Here is a 13,692-nt window from a genome sequence, read left to right as displayed (position 1 = left end):
ATGTTGTTATGGAAACGACAGGTCTCTGTCATTGGTTAGCTGTGAAAAAGGAGTATTTTTCAGTAAAGTATTTTTCTGAGTTTTTCAGTAAAGTTGAACTTTTTTCAACCTCAAAAGACGCTCTGAGCTGCAGAAAAATATGCCGGCGTTGGCGTATAAATTCTGATTTATAAACGCAACATCATCGGACAAAATCACAATACAGTACTTCTACATTAAATAGCGGCTATATGCTGTTTGCCCTTTCTCGACAATGTGTTGCTGTATTACAAACGCTTCTTTGATTTTAAATGCAAGTGACAGCTAAATACGAGAGGCCGGGGGCTCGCGCACACACATGGAGCTCATCGGAAAGAGAGAGTTCATGCGAACACGGAAGATGAGGACGCGCACGCGGCCACGCTCCACTCACACCAAACAATTCAGGAAGGAGAGAAGATGTGTAAGCGCTGTTTATCCACTTGTTATTCGACCACAGATACTGTCATTAGCATGGATGGATAAAAAAAAAATGTGACGCCAAATATACTTGGACGGCCATAAATATACCTGGTTGGACCGCCCAAGTAAATGCATTGTATGGGAAACGCTGTTGCTGGAAATCTAGACACTATATCTTCATGGTAATTATGGTAATATCTTCAAGTAATCATGGCACACATTGTGCAACAAATAAATAAATAAATAAATAAGAAACGAATAAGAAGGGAATACGAAACAAAAAACGTTTATGTTAAAGGGGCAATGAATTAAGACCTCAATTTTAACCCGAGCTTTTGTTATATAAGAGGGAATCGTATTCACGAGAACATCCTGTAAGTGTAAGAACTGAAGTCGCCCTTGTTACTGAAATGACAACTGTTATTGACACCAGGCTCAGCGAACGCCAGGTCCTAGAATGCACCTATCTATGTCATAGATAGGTCGAACACCGCCTCCACAGAAGAATATCAACGACTACTTCTCTAGCCCCGCCCACTGGTTCACACATGACAGAACTGAAGTAACACAAGTTGCGCGGAACCAGATAGAGCGAGCAAGCAATAAACATGCCGTTAAAGATCACAAAATATCGTGGAGTCAGTGCCTGGTTGTGGAAGAACACAGTCGCTGCATAACCTTCCTTCGGATTCTGACATTAGTAATGCGTGGTAGTTTATTTTTAAAGACGTTCCAGCTCACGTGGGTAAAACATTACCGCGGATTCCTTCGTGAACAAGGCAGAGGTTGACAATGGATTTGGGGAGAGACTAAAATGAAAAAGCAGTACTGTGCCGCCAATATTGGATCCGATACGAATGGCGCAGCAATCTTATGTGAGTAAAACATATTTGTACTATGCGTCATTATTGCTTTGTTAGAGGTCGCTGTGATTTGGTGGGCTCATATATCATTTTTCAAGGTTTTATCCACCGTTTGCAAATAATGGAGGCTGTTTTGAAGTGTTTTGGTATTATTTCGGGTGCTGGGTCATATCCATAAGTTACCGGGAGTCTCCCGTTTGTTTATTTATCATGGAAACTCTCGTAACATTTGAGACCCGCGATCGCAGTGATCTTACGTCCGGTTCGCGATCACGGGTCTCAAATGCTGAGGTACGGTCATATATCATTAAACACAATACAACTATAGGCATACAAACTATACACAAAGCCTTGCCATCACAGCCGCGAAATAAGTCAGTAAATTTGAGTGAAATCACAGGCTTCACTTATCCCGTGCGCATGCGTCACATGAAATACTGATGTGGGGAGGTATTTATAAATCACACGAGGTCCCCAGATAATACTAATCCTGTGTGAATAGGGCGAATGTGTAACCTAACCTTACGTCTCTAACCAAATTCACAGAAGGCTCCAACTAAGTTTACTACGCAAACTGCTATCCAATCATAGCAGTGGGCGTTTACTTCCAAGTCTTCATGGCGGAGCGCCCATTCAAACAGATCGTTTGAAAATAGCCTATTACTTATTGATTTTGATGTTTTTGAATGTAAAAACCACGCGAACATCATAAGTAGACCTCATACAACAGTATAAAACAATAAACAAGGCCAGTTCATCACACCTTTAAATAAATAGCAAAGCACCGGCATTTGAAAAAAGAAAATGAAACCTTAACCGGCTCTTGACAACAGTGCTTACATATTCTCCGCCTCCGCCATCGTCTTGTCAGTCAACACTTCACTCTCCTCAGATGATGAATAAAGTATGACTCTTGCTGCTGATCTTTGACTATGACTAAACTTGTCTAAAAAGTGATTTGTAACTATACAAATAAAAAATGGCGGTGGGGGTCGGTGCCGCGGTGGACAAGTGATGTAATCGGTAGGAGGATGGACACCGTGGTGACACCGACTATCCCAACAAGCCTAATGCAGAGCTTTCATTACAGTACAGATAAGACAGGTGTCAAAACTTCAGTTAAGTGAACTGAATTCTGTGGTTTACACTCACATCCTCATGTCAATCCAGAAAGACAACAAAACAAGGTTGAAATGACATGAGATTTTTTAATTGAATTTGATTTAAATGCACGTCTGATGTTTGCAAGCGTACTGAAAAGCTCACAAGAGAAGTGACGAACATGGCAGCACATAAGACGTCGGGCATAACAAAATGGTGGTTACAACCCAAAGTTCCAAATGAACCCAATGTTCAGTGACAGCCAATGTTTACCGTATGTTGACATATCAATACATGAATGTGAAATTCATGATGTGATGAAGATGCAGGTACGGATGAGGTGATCCTGCATGATGAAATGCTGTCTGTCTGTCATACAATAACCAGCAGATGTGACAAGAGTCTGGACTAAACGGGTTACTGATCTACTCCTGCGAGACCAGACGTCTGATCAACAACCAGAAGTGAAATAAGTTTGAGTTCCTCAAATCTCATAGTTTTCCAATAAAAGTGCCAAACCACAGGCACCAAATGAAATGTTGCTTTACATGCCCCAAAATATGCACACAATACTAATACATGTATAGACCAGACGCTCACAGTGTGTTTAGTGAATCAGAGATTGGGAATGTTGAGAAAAAACTCTGGACAGCTGAGTAAATCATGAGTCAGTGACTGCTGGATGAAACTCTGACATCACAGTATGTAGATCAACAGTGTAATGCTGGTCCGTACCGAAGAGAAAACCAAGACACAAATCAGCAAGTTAGCGTGAATATAAATATTAATTAGTAAATAGGGTTGGGTATCGTTTAAATTTGAGCGGTTCCGATTCAGCTTATTGACTCAGATTCTTATCGATTCCCAGTTTCGATTCCACAGTTGAAGTAAAACATTTTGATATCAACCTGTATGGTCATTTAGCCTGCTAATCAACTGGTTTGCAATATATATATACTGTATATACACTATATATTATATGAGCACTGTTTTGTGTATATATATATATATGTTTATTAGGGCTGTCAAAAGATTAATCGCGATTAATCGCATCCAGAATAAAAGTTTGTGTTTACATAATATTTATCTGTTTACTGTGCATAATAATTTTGTATTTATTAACACATACACATACATGCATATATTTAAGAAAAATCGAAATATTAATAAACATTTATATATAATTTCAATTATTGGTAAATATAAATAAATACATGTAAATATTTCCTAAATATGTATACTTGTGTATGTGTTTGTATTTATAAATACAAAATTAATATGCACTGTAGATAGACATATATTATGTAAACACAAACTTTTATTCTGGATGCGATTAATCGCGATTAATCTTTTGACAGCCCTAATATTTATATATATACACATAGAAACCATGTTTTGTCTGATTTATTACAATTTGTATTACCATAGTTGAACTACATCATGGTTAAACTGTAATTACTACACTTAAACTATGCTTACTATAGCAAAAACATTGTTAACTTTCAGAAGGGTTTTTATTGTGATATCAGCAGATCACAGGTCAACACATGCACATTTCTGAAAATATGCACACAGGAATTGATAAGAGGAATTTTAATTTTAATTTCAAGTATCCGATTCCTATTCTTTTCGATTCCTTACCTTTCGATTCCCAACCCTTTTAGTAAATAATTTTATATTTGGAGTCAGAATACATGATTACATTACAATGGAGAAATCTACAAACGAAGCGGCTAAAGCTAACCAGCCACGTTTACTAAAAAAATGGTTTAATTTGAAAGCGTATTTTCTATACCAGTGACGGAAAATCTGAAGGCAGTCTGCCATTTTGACAGATTACATGAGGGCAGTTTGTAATTCCACTTTTTGTCGAGTTGGTAGCAATTAGGGGTCGACCGATTATCAAACTGGCCAATTATCGACGTCGATATTAAGCATTTTTTCGATTATCAACATCGGTCATTTTAAAAGCCGATTTGCCGATAAAGTAATTTAATTTTGAAATTCGCTATTTGGCTCTGATGCAGCCAAGGATTTAGTGAGAGCCATCGGAACACGGCACTCAAGTCTGTTGCCTACACTAATGCCAACCCATTTGATTTGTTGGGAGTCACAAGTCCGGCCAATCAACGCGGGAGGCTGAAGGCACTGGAAGGATTGGATTTAAGCATTTGCTAGTTCGAGCTGCTTCAGTGAACGTGCATCAGTTGACGGAATGGGCATTTGCACATTATTTTAAGTCATGCCAATCACAAATACAAACCATTTTACAGCATCATGTACTCGCGTGCTCTCAAAAGACGAACTTCAGTCAGTCCATTCAGGCAATGTACGCGCAAACGGGACACAGCCGCCACTCAAACTGCTCGCAACAAGTGTCAGATTGAGTTATTTTCGCAATTTATTATGCATAAATGTTCAGACACACAGGTTATAATGCCCGTCTTGGCGCGTATACACGTAAGCACAGTCGGTTGTCTTCAGATTTTCATGAAAAAAGGATTTAAGAAGAGTAGAATAAAAAAGAATTCCTGGAAAACAAGGTCTTTCACAAAAGAAAGGTTTATATGTATAATGATTTAAATGTTTCTTTTGTTGAAAATGAAGGAAAATTAACAGATATTTTTCTATTTTAACCCAAAATTAATTTGCATATTGCAGCTTTGAGGTACTTTTAGCAGCTTGTGAAATACAAGATTTAACGGCACCCAAAATCAAACAAAAGTCTTGTGTTCTCTGAGAATCAAACAGAAATCAGTGGTTGTACCAAGCGCTGTGTTTGAGAAAGCAGACCTAAAATGAATAATTACATCAATTCTAGGATTTCTGTTATAACAGACAGCTATACTTGAACAGAATGTTAGCTAGATCTCTAAATTCATCACCTAGCAACCCTTCTCTGATTTAAAACAAATTATTGATGAACATCAATTCATTTACTGTAGAACTTTAACAAGACTTCAGTTCGCACTGCATCACGGGACATGCCGGCCGAGCCGGAGATTCAGACATTCTCCTGGAGTCGATTCAGAAAGATCTGGATTACCGCACACAAGGGTTCATACAGAACGGGTGTAGAGAGTAAGACAATCAAAATAAAACGTTTTGGATTCAAATATTAAATCACATCAGAGAATATTTAAAGCCACAATATGGAATATTTGGACCGCTAGATGGTGCACTTTCGAAACAACAACAAAAGGTGAAGCTAAATGACGTTATGTAGGAGAGTGGAATTACGGGACATGTCGTTTTCACCATCCAGAGGCGTATGGAGATCGCCCATCATGTTCACGGACGAGGTAATGAATTCATTTTATTTGATGTCATCATAATGAATTAGCTTTCAAGACACGTGGAATGTAATGCTACGTTAGCCCGCGACTGATATTGGACTTTGTCCATTGATTTGGTAGCGTAATGCTACACAGTGTTACGTGTTTCAAACAGTCATACAGTCGTCGTTTAAAAAGTAAATTTGAATGAACCCACAGCATTTACAAGTAACGTTATTGGCGACATATTTTTGTGCGACATATGCTGTATTTCATAGGGTAACTGCATTCATAACTATTCAAATAATCTGTGCATGAGTATTTCGTGTACAATAACAAAAATGTGCTTACCTGTCTATTAAAACACATGCGAGAACGGAGTCTCTGTCGAGTCCAAGTTGGTCATGAAGCTCTCTCCATTTAGAAAACGCCACGCCGATATTAATCCTTGTTTTATTTCTTCATTTGTCCGTAAGCCTGCTTGCCTCATTTGGCCTACGTTTACACTTTTTTTGTGTTTCCTTTACTCGCCAAAGAGTAATCGTGATCCATAATAGCAGAACAACAGATGCTGTATAACCACTTCCGCATGTGCATGTTGCTGTAGTTTCTATAACCGGAAACTGAGGGTAGTGCGGAGCAGAGGATATTAAGTCACTGATATGCGACAAATACAAGGGAGACGAGGGACGGGCCATTATTTTAAATAGGAATTTCTCTGGATTTGCACATTCTTGGGAACATTTGGGATAATGCAAGTACACAACTGCATGAAATATATCACACTGTGCAAGTGATTTTTGGATATTTCATAACAAAATTCTTCCATATTGTGGCTTTAAGCTTAAACTTGAAATACGTACTGAAAAGTATGTTGCAATGGACAGGGCGACATAGAAATTGCTAAATAACAGGGGTGGGTGAAGAAATCTATTCACATATGAATCGCGATTCAGTCCTCTAGTGATTCTTATTGATTTTCTAGTTAATATAACAATTGTTGATGTTGTCGGAACAAAAAGGCGGAACTTAACTGCGAGAGCGGTGCGGCACCCGGACAGTCGAGAGACCCCACACCTCAAGCTCAGCAACAACCGCAATGGCGGAGGAAAAATAAATACATACCGTCCCATTTTTAGCGAGGGCAAGTGTTTGGAAATACTTCGGATTTGATCAACTCCAGGGTAAGAAGGAGCTTGACAAGACTTATGCAATATGCAAGCTTTGTCAAGCGAAGGTGAAGTATTTTGGGAACACTACTCATTTGATTTTTGTATTTGAAGTTGCAGAAAAGATATGCAAAATGTAATAACAAACAAAATAAATGTTAAGGTTTTGATACATTTGGATTTCTTTTTCAAGAGCTAACTGTCTATCGCAGTCAAATAAAAAAGTAACACTAAACAGCAAAATGGAATAAAATCTAAAGATATATCAAATCGAATTTTGATGAAGAATCGTTATTAAAAATCGTGAATCGATTTTTAATCGAATCGTGGCCCCAAAAATCTATATGAATCGAATCGTGAGGTAGCAAAAGATTCCCACCTCTACTAAATAAGCCGAGAATATGAAAACAAATGAGTAAAGCCCCCCCAAAAAGAAAACAAAGTATCAGAATGTTGCATTCTTTGCAAAGTATGTAAGACTTTGACTACTCAAGGGTGTCAAAAGAGTCCACCACCCAGACTTAACAATAATAGTTAGAAATGTGAACAAACCCCATCCAAAGAAATAGCTCCACTGACGCTGGCATTAGTAAACATCACTAATAAGGCCACTTCGGTGTTTATGTTGTGGGAATTCTTAACATTTCAACTGTGATCAGTCAATAAAAAACATTCAAATATACAAATTAACTTGATAATGGAAAGCATTGTTAGCGTGCTTGCCGAGACGACGGCCGGCTTTACCAGCAAGGCGTGTGCGTGTTTTAACACGTGTATGCGTACAGCCACAGATACCTGCGAGGAAATCTTCAGCGGCGATAAAAACGGCTTCGATCCTCAAAATAAGTCCACTAAAGTGTCAAATGCTCAGAGCTCTGAAGTGTTTACAGTCCTTGTGAGCTCTGCCCTGCTGGAATTATACATTATACACACACAGTCATTCATGTGGAATTACACACACACACACACTGGCGTGACATGTGATCATGCCAGGCATGATGCCAAAGGCCAGCCGTGTCACTTACCAGAAATCTCACAAAGAGAACCAGGGGGAGGGGAGGGCAAGAGACAGCCTTTTCATTACACAACTATCAAACCTCTGCACTGAATCACACAGTCATTGTCTTCAACACATCTACGGTTTACACGCGCTCGCTCGCCCCACCCTGACGTGTCTCTCTCTCTAAACTCTCTCACATCCGAGAGCACAGAAACACTGTTAAGTGTGAACGGGTTTCTGCGAACCAATGAGACATGTGTTCACACAACACGTCTAACAAGAAAGGTCATTCCACCCACATTTCGTTCTTACCTCGATATATCACGATATGTGAATGGCAGGGTCAGGGTGACGAAGGGCCTGGACCGGTGACAGGTGGATAGTTACTATTTATAAGAGGACATCTAGTCACGGTTGACAACACGGGCTACATATGAGATGAACCCAAATCTTAGATTCCTCAGAAATGTATAATAAAGAAATTTTGCAGATTTTTAACCCTGTAATGTTCAACCCCAGATACGTTTAAATGATAAATGATAAATCCTTTGAGGTTATTTGGTAAAGCGTAACCCGAAACAAACACATAAGAGCATTCAAAGTACATTGTATCTCTGAAAGTGTTTCCTGGGAATCGAACCCACAACCTTTGCACAACTAAGCCAACGCTCAACCCATTGAACAGCACTAACACTTCATCAGTCAAGCAACCAATGCATCACATCCTAAAACTGACAACTATCCTCTGCCTAGAATTCAACCAATCCTGTCTATTTCATAAATATGTAGTCTGTTACAAGGAGATGCATTACATCACACGCTGACATCAGCGTTAAAACTACAGATTCATTACAGTCCAGATCTGATGACTGATGCGAAGCGCGAGCTCCTTTTATTCAAGACTGAGGCCCATCAGGGTTCGGCCCAGAAAGTACGCCAGACAAACCCCGACTGCCCCTTCAGCCCCATGTGGAATGTGTGATAGAGCGAAGGCCTCAGGAAGGCAACTCAGGACACAGTGCACAAATACAGCTGTTGAGCGTCATCAGAGGCATGGCGGCAGGCCAAAGCAAAGACATGCTTCACAGTCATGCGCTGAGACACGGCCGCATGAACTCTGTGTGAGAATGCACACAGATCACTTGAAATTTAAGAAAGACACTTATTGTGACGTGTGAAAAAACATGAGCGTATTACCGTGGATATTAAAATGATTCGTCAACGTTTAATACATATCTTTTGCTGTTGAATCAAACTGTATTTTGTCACACGGACCGATGCCAACATGTACAGTTCTCATCCTCAAAAATCACGAACAAACCTATACACGCAGTCGCAGAAGAAAATACAAGCAGACTAAATTAAGTTCAACTGCAGCAAGAATAAACCGGCGTTGAAGCAAAATCACTCAGTAATCAATCACTGCTGTATGGCTTCAATAGGGATGCAAAGATCAGAGTAGTTATTTTTGGTCGGTTACAATACCAATACTGAAATTGTAGCCATGCTCCTGTTCATATTTTGGCAGAACGCTCAATGCAAATGGCATTTGGTCATTATTTGAAAAAGGCCCAGACCACTGACATTTTATTGCATCTTTTTCCTGACACACACATGTCCGGGGGAAAAAATCGGTCTTTACTACTAGTACATTTAATAGTGTAGCACGCATGCGATACAGTTTGGCAGAGCCGTTTGTGTGAAGTGCGTTTGTCGTTGTGCTCGTTTGTGTGTGAGGTTGACTAATGCCGCACCATTATTTATTTTCGTTTAGCGATTAAAACTTGTTTTCCAGCTGCATCGAGTCCATTGATCTAGAGCCCTATGATCTGCGCGATGTGGGAAAACGTGGAAGGAATTACGAAAGCGGAATTCTACTATTTAAACATGTCCTCTGCTTGTTCTGCGTGTCAGTGAGTGAATGAGTTGAACACTTTAACATGTTACAAGCGTGACACTCGTGGATTTGTCTGTATCTTACTATACAAGGACGTGAACACATGAACTTCATCCACAGAGTTGTTCCAAGTTTATTTTACGAGCATTTCACTGTTCGAGTGAAGCTACTGTCAAACAAACTAAAGCTCAAGCATCTTCGCCACCACCCGCCAAAATGGTTCATTTGAACCAGATGATAAAATAATTAACTTATAGTAAATTTATAAACTGTAGTAAATAGGGCTGTGTATTGGCAAGTGCCTCCCGATACGATACATATCACGATAGATGGGTCACGATACAATATATTGCTAAGTATTTCGATACCATACACATTTGCGATATATTGCAATACTTTAAATAGAAGATGTCAAAAGTAGAGCTAGAAATACAACATGCTGTGCACCAGTGGGGGTTTTCTGTAAGGATAAGTGTAAAAACATCCCTTACCTCTGCAGAGTGGCCATGATGTGCGATGCATGGACCTTTAGATCAGAGGTTTGGGTTCTCAAACTGTGGATTGCGCCCCTCAAGTGGGTAGCACAGGGGAATATGGTGGCTCACGCAAGTCACTTGGCTGTTGTGGTGCATTACAGTTAAAACACTGAACATGGGCAGAATAAAACCCCTGCTTCATCCGTGCTGTAAATGTGCTGGTGTCACATCCGTGAAAGCACAATAAATGTCATTGTTACTTTTCTTAATAAACTTTGTGTCTAATGCACTGCCGTAGCCAAGTGACTTGTGTCATGACTTGAGAAGCCTGTAAACAGCATTATTTTATATAACTCATTACTCCATGACTTATTTTGAAAACCAAAGCACACCCACACATCAGTTCTGAGAGCTCCAAGCCTTCTTATATTTTTCGCCATGCTCGCTTCCACTTACTTTTGGCCGTATGTATATGACATGATTTAAAAAAAATATCGATAGTAGAGGTATCACTATCAATACACTATCGAAAAAAATATATTGCGATAGTTACATGTATCGATATTTTTGCACAGCCCTAGTAGTAAACACTATAGTATACTTTAATAAGGTTCAAATATACTATAGTACACAAGAATTTTACTGCAGTCTACTGTAGTAAATCTAGTGGTCGACCGATATGGGTTTTTAATGGCCGATGCCGACACTGAGAAAGTAATGTGGCCGATAGGCCGATATAAGAAATGCAATTATAGTAAATGAGAAACATACAAAAAATTAGTCAAACTAAATTAACATTTATTTTGCATAATATTTATAATATTATATATATATATATATAATATAGTAACAGTTGTGATGACCTGCACTGCACTGTTTCTTTAAAGATGATAACAGACGTATGCTTGTGCTACAACTGTTTGGCCTTTGCTACAAAACTTTAACTAACAAACCTTTAACTCTGTTTAAAAAAAGCTTACAGCCCTGCACATGTCTGACAAACTATATTTTGTACAGGTTTTATTTTGTTTTGTCAAGTATTTCATTACTGTATGTCCCAGAGAAAAAAGTTGGATTATCCAATTTAGTGCTATAAATAAATTATCAGCCTTCTTCATCCTATAGCCGACATGCCGATGGTTATAAATTGATCAAAAATCGCCCAACAATGATCAGCGTAACAGACGCTCTAGTTCTAACCTTTTCCCTAGAGAAAAGCCACATGAACTTCACAAAAGCATGTGGTCACGTGTAAAACGTGGTTGATTTTTGTGCAAGTCCCATGTAAATTCCCATGGGGTTTGAAACATGTGGAGATCACATGTGCACAAAACATGTGAAATTCATGTGGTTTGTGAGGGTTGTTCTGTATAACAGTAATTGTTTAGCCTTTACTGTAACCCAAAGTAAACTTAACAAATGACTTTGTGGCATTTTATTTTACACTTTAATCTGAAAGAAACTGAGACGTAGTGATGTTAACAGACTAACAGACTCTTCTTCATCAGCCATAAGAATGCCAAACTTACTCTGATCTAAAGTGTTGCTTTAGGGTTGGGTTCAGGGTTAGTGAAGATTAATAACCACTGGTCCTGTGCGCATCATTTGTTTTAGGTGTTTAAGAATTTAAGAATCAGCCTTTAAAAAGTGAGCACTGGATTTATACCCAGCACATTTGCAGTAACAGCTGGTGTAGATTTGACAGCAATGTACAGCAGTGAAGACGCCCGTATCTCTGCAGAAGACCTGGATTTAGAACGCTAGAAACTCAAACCTTCAGACACGCAGAGTGAGAACCAAGACAAGTAGCCTGGCACATGTGGCATGACTGCAATGCTAAAAACAACAACAACAACAAAACAGGAGTTTTAATCTGTCAGATCACATATAATCTAGATGGAGAAAGACACAGGGAGCACACGCAGGAAATGTCAAGGAGCGCATGCATGTTAGTTGCATAGGAAAGGAGGCACGGTGCACACAGTCACATGTTTTGGAAACCAGACAGGAGCATGCAACAGTCACCACACACACACACACACACACACACACACACACACACACACACACACCATACACACTCTCTCTTCTGACCAAACTTCCTTTCTCCACTTTAGTCATCGTCTGAATAATCTCTCAACGAACAAAACTAAAAACCAACACCAGACAAACCGTATCAAACCGATTTCAGCCATGTGTGCTTGTGATTCTGTTTATGACATCCGGTGCCTTACAGAAGAGCCACATGAATTTCACATGTGCAAAAACACACGTGAAACCTGTTTTGCGGTCAACCCCATGTCAGTTCCTTTGCCAGACCAATGGGATCACGTGTGAAGAACATGTCAAATTCATGTGTTTTTTGCTAAACTGATCGAATTTATGCTACAATGAACTTCATTTATGATACAAAAATGACATATAATCTGATCATGTGCTGTCTATTCTATGCATTCTATACATCTATAACTGAAAATTTGAATAAATCTGCAAATAAAACATAATCAATGAAATAAACACGTTTCAGTTTGTTAATCTTGCAAAAAGTACTTCTAATAAACTAGCAGGGTACATGAAAAGTATACAATTCTGATGGTTCTTTCAAGTACATACTGTATGTTAGCGTATATTTGAACTTTGCTGATGCTCGTCTTATAGCATTGCTTTAAATCCATGTGTGCTATAGGAGGCTCATTCAGTCAGTGACGCAACGTATATACAACATTATACAACTCATACGCATTATACAACATACAGTAACGAGCTCGCGCGCACACGCTTAATTTGCTCACAATAAAACACACTGACATTCCTTCGCTGCACGGTGTTATTGCTGGAAATAAGTTGCATTCTACAGAAATCGACGTGTCTACTTCAGACATTCGTCATGAACCAATGAAAACAGACACGAAGTTTCAGGAACTGTCTGGATTAACTCCATCAGTATGACCGCATGACTCTCACGAATGTAAATATGTTTAATGCGAGATAAAATATGGCCCATATGCACCATACAGCCCCGCCATAAAGAGTCAAAGATGAAGCGTGTCAGATAGTTACCCGCCGTTTCTCTCCTCCATATACAGACGCTCTGAGGCGCGCTTATATCCGTGGATGTAAAGTTTCCGAGCGGGTCCGAGTCCTCCAGACCCTCCTCACATCGACTGCTCTCTCTTCCTCTATCCACAGCTCTCTCTCTCACTTTCTCTCTCTATCCCTCCCTCTGCCGACAGCTCTCTCTCAGTTCAGGAAGTGATTTTGCGTTCAGTCTGACATCATCAAACCCTTTCAAGAGTTTTTAAAGACACAGTCGGACCGTCCCAAAAACTTCTCACGAAAAAATAATTTACTGTATCATGGCGAGCTGACTAGTTACCTACATACTTTTTTACTTCTAAAAGCTAATTTATTTATACTGATATTTATTTTACAATTAAAGCGTGTATTTTCACCATTTAAATACGTAGTGG

The 13,692-nt window shown here is 39.2% G+C and overlaps 1 protein-coding gene across 4 annotated transcripts in view; it reads right to left on the bottom strand.

The window, feature by feature from the left end:
* LOC130565021 (nucleus accumbens-associated protein 2) overlaps positions 1-13,692 on the bottom strand; it is a 38,626-nt gene that overhangs the window by 21,253 nt on the left and 3,681 nt on the right. For 2 of the 4 annotated variants that reach the window (XM_057351546.1, XM_057351566.1), the window contains exon 1: positions 13,283-13,454. The exons of 1 other annotated variant lie outside the window; for it this stretch is intronic. The gene's annotated coding sequence lies outside the window, so the exon portion shown is untranslated. Of the gene's footprint in view, positions 1-7,644; positions 7,880-13,282; positions 13,455-13,692 lie in introns of those variants that run through there. One more of the 4 variants, XM_057351560.1, reaches the window with a different exon arrangement.

The sequence above is a fragment of the Triplophysa rosa genome, linkage group LG2 (genome assembly GCF_024868665.1).
Source record: "Triplophysa rosa linkage group LG2, Trosa_1v2, whole genome shotgun sequence".
In the NCBI taxonomy this organism is placed as follows: Eukaryota; Metazoa; Chordata; class Actinopteri; order Cypriniformes; family Nemacheilidae; genus Triplophysa; species Triplophysa rosa.
Note: the sequence above shows the minus strand (reverse complement) of the source record. Positions and strands in the feature narration are given on the sequence as shown.